We start from the raw sequence: 4,024 nt of genomic DNA on the forward strand, positions 1-4,024 counted from the left end.
CCCCCCCTCTCCCCCCCCCGCCCGGGGGTATGGAAGGGGGAGGATAAGATTTGGGTAAACGCTCTCGGGGACCAAACGTGCTTTGGATTAGTGGATGCGCTTTGATTAATTTGTGTATGAGCTCCTAATGACAACGTGGCCTGCCAGGGCGCAGCTTCGCCGCAGAGCTGGCACCAGCTGCAGGCTCCGGCGCAGTTACCGGCGGAGGCAGATTCTTCCACTATCTCATTTATCATCATTGCTTCCAGTCCAATTTTGTTCACGCCTTATATTTTGATTGTCTTGGATTAAACATTACCAGAGGAAATAATACTAATAGCCTTTCACAGCGAAAAAATCAACTTCTAAGGCATTTGTTATGGAAAGGATTATAATAAATTAAATGCTTAAACTAGCACTGTGCAAGCATTTTTGTCTTGGATCAAAATGTTTGCACTGGCTGTTTAAACATTTAATTTATTATAATGAGAAATATCATTGTAAAAATAAGCATGTTAATTAAACTTGAGTTTTGCAAATGTGAGTCATCCCATGTGGACACAGTATAATGAATATAGACAGGTAGAGTCTGCATGCCCTTTTTTTTCTCATTAAGAAAATGAACATTTACATCTTTAAACCCTGCAGCTATTAGTTATTTTTAATGAACTGTGTTGCCATTTCAAAGTTAAGCTCTTATATGATGCAATCAGATATTGCTAGGTCAGGGAAGAACTTTGCTAATTAAGTTGCAGAGAAGTTTTTTGCCACAGATAATTGATTAAAGTTGTTACATGGATAATCAGTTTACGCAGTTAAATAAATAAAAATAAATAACTTCTAAGAAAACCCAGGTCACACCAGGGTGGTAAAACGAAGCAGAACCCCTGTTGTCCTGGGGCCCAAAGCAGCCACAAACTTGAAAGCAGCGGACTGAACTTCTTCGTTGTCATCTGACAGGGGAGCAAGGGACCGCGGGGACCTTTACAAAGGTGATTTGGATAGTGATGGTTTGCTGCTGGTGTGGGTGAGAGCGGGTGGAGGCGGGATGCTGCCTCCCTTTAAAGTGAAGTGATTGGAAGCATTTTTTCTGCCTTCCCATACCAACGGTCTCTGGTGCATCCAGCTGGTCTTGGCCAGGGATTCATCCTATATGACAAGTTGTATGCTTATATGTAAACAAAAAGCACTTGGATTTACTCCCAGGTCTCTCACAGATGTGTTGTGTGGCCTTGAACATGTTCCTTTTCCTTCTCTGCTCTGAGCTACGGCGCTGTGAAGGGTAGAGGTAGTCCTACTCTGTTTTAATTAACATCCTGCCAAACGGTGTGTTCAGAGGCATCTCAGATCTCTCATTACCGCACATTACTCAAACAGGCAAAGGTCACAGCAGGCTGCCAGTCCCGGCTGAAACCCATCCCTGAAGTGGTGTAGCTCCCAAGGGAGGGAAGAGCAACGTCTTTGCTACAGCAGTGAAATTAAACTCTGAGGAAGGAGGAGACTGCGGTAAATTATTGTCCATGAGCTGCAACAAAGAGCTGGGGATGGGATGCCCCCTCTCAGGGGGTCACGTGCCAAATGCACCATTGTCCCACATGCAGATATTCAGGCAGTAGTAAATTTGTAGGCAAAAGCAATTTTAAGATCTTGGTCTGTGGAGGTGCCTTTTCATGCGATTCTCTAGCTAATTGTCCAGTAAACCTGCTTTTAGTGCCTGCTGTAGGATTTTTGGAAGGTCAAGATTCTTGAATTTCTTCCAAATCCAGTGGACATGTTTTGAATGAAAAGAGAGGATGACTTAAGCTGAGCATCCTCTGTACATAAATGAAATTGGTCATTTTACTGGGGATTGTCCTCCAAAACCATTGTGTGTTTGCAGTCTCTAGGCAGCTTAGTCCCATGTCACGTGGGTCCCTCTTTCTTATCCCCCCAAACTCCCTGCTTTTTTTGTCTTCCTCTCACTGTGAGCGGGAGGGATAAGAGTTTTCTGGATGCAGGCAGGAAGCTGTTGCCCTTTCTTCTTCTCTTTCTGTCTCTCTGTCCCTCTGATGGAGTTTTACAAAGTTGTTCAGCATCATGTCCTCTGATGACCTCCGGCAAAACTCCCCTCTTCTTGCAGGAACAGATTCAAGTCATCCCTGATCCAATTTGCTTTAACCATAAGGAGTATTTCTACACAGAGCTCGTGGGGAAAAGGAGGTCTTGTCTGCAGGGCTCTTCAGGCTGGTCCTTGTTCAGTGAGCTGCCCCATCCAAAGGGGATGGAGCACCTGGCAGGGGTTACAGTGATCATCTGCAGAGCAAGCAACCCAGGCAGGGCCTGGTGGGCAGAGGCTGCCTGGCAGAGAGCTGCGGGGACAAACGTCATTGGAAGTGGGAAGGGGCTGAGTCATCATCCCTGAAGGTATTTAAAAGATGTGTGGATGTGGCGCTTAGGGACACGGTTTAGTGGCGGACTTGGCAGTGTGTGGTTAATGGTTGGACTTGATGATCTTAAAGCTTTTTTTCCAACCTAAACAATTTTATGATTCTGTTCTGTAATTCTGTGTGTAAGGCAGTTGCTTAATCTGCTGTCATATATGATGACAAGGTAGTCAATGAAGTTATGGGAGACTAGAGAGCGATTTTGCTAAGCAAGTGCAGATGTCTACTGTGAGATGAGCCAGACAGCCCTCTAGATCCTCCTCACCAGTTTGTTGTCTGCCACAGGACTGTAGATGCCTACTGTGCATATAGACACCTACCCATTGGCCACAAAAGGCACATCTGTCTGAATCTTCAGCTAAATCCCACCCTGGTGTCTCTCTGCCTTCAGGGCCTGGTCCAGGCAGCATTTTGTGAGCATCTCTCACAGGTGTTGAGATCACTGGATTAAACCCCCATCCCAGAGGTCACAGCCATATCATGTCCACTTACAAGCATGAGTGCTGCCACCTCATTTTACTAGGAGTCCTGCATCTAGACCATGCATTGCAGAAACCAGAATTAGGCACCTCATGGTGGTGTTTGACTCCATCACACATCATTAAACATAAAATATCCCTGAAGACATTCCAGAGGCACAGGAGAGAATGATAGAATCATTGCGTCTGGAAAAGACCTTTAAATTCATCACATCCAACCATTATCTAACTCTACCAGGACCACCTCTAAACCATGTCCCTGAGCACTATATCTAGACGGCTTTTAAATACATTCAAGGATGGCGATTCAACCACTTCCCTGGGCAGCCTGTTCCAGTCTTTGATAAACCTTTCAGTGTAGAAGTTTTTCCTAATGTCTAACCTAAACCTCCCCTGGTGCAACTTGATGCCATTTCTTCTTGTCCTATCAGCTGTAAATTGTGAGAAGAGACCAACTCCCACATCTCTACAACCGCCTTTCAGGTAGTTCTAGAGAGCAATAAGGTCTCACTTAGAGACCAGTTCAGTGGGAATTAGACTTAATTTTTTTGGCTAAAGCAGTGCAGAAGGCATCTCTGCGATCTTGTTTCCTTGATGTATGTGGTTGGATGACCTTGGCCAGCAGCCAGACCCCCACCCAGTTACTCACTCACTCCCCATCCTCAACAGGACAGGGGGAGAAAATCAGATGAAAAAGCTCATGGGTCAAGATAAATATAGAGAGATCACTTACCAATTACTGTCACAGGCAAAACAGACTTGACTTTGGGAAAATGAGTTTAGTTTCTTAACAGTTAAAACAGATTTGGATATCTGCCCAAGGTCTCCAGGGTGGCAGTTGCAAGCCCACAGTCACAGAACATCTCTGGGGCACTCATGAGACAAGGCATTTCGTGGCTGTGCTGCTGTAGCATCACTCCTGTGTGTCCTGGGCACGTCTTCATGGCTATGCAGGCACACCTAGAGAAGAGGCTGTGGGAATTACCCACTTCTGTGTTTCAGTACTCTCCCCTGATGCCAGAGAAATTGGAAACTGGCACCTGGTTGAGAGTCTGCTGGTCTCCAACAGCCTGGCCTGATGCTACTGATGCTATTAGGTATCTTCACCTTCATCTAAATGATTTTGGTTACAGCTCCCTCATT

This window comes from Charadrius vociferus, unplaced genomic scaffold (genome assembly GCF_000708025.1).
Source record: "Charadrius vociferus isolate BGI_N301 unplaced genomic scaffold, ASM70802v2 scaffold253, whole genome shotgun sequence".
In the NCBI taxonomy this organism is placed as follows: Eukaryota; Metazoa; Chordata; class Aves; order Charadriiformes; family Charadriidae; genus Charadrius; species Charadrius vociferus.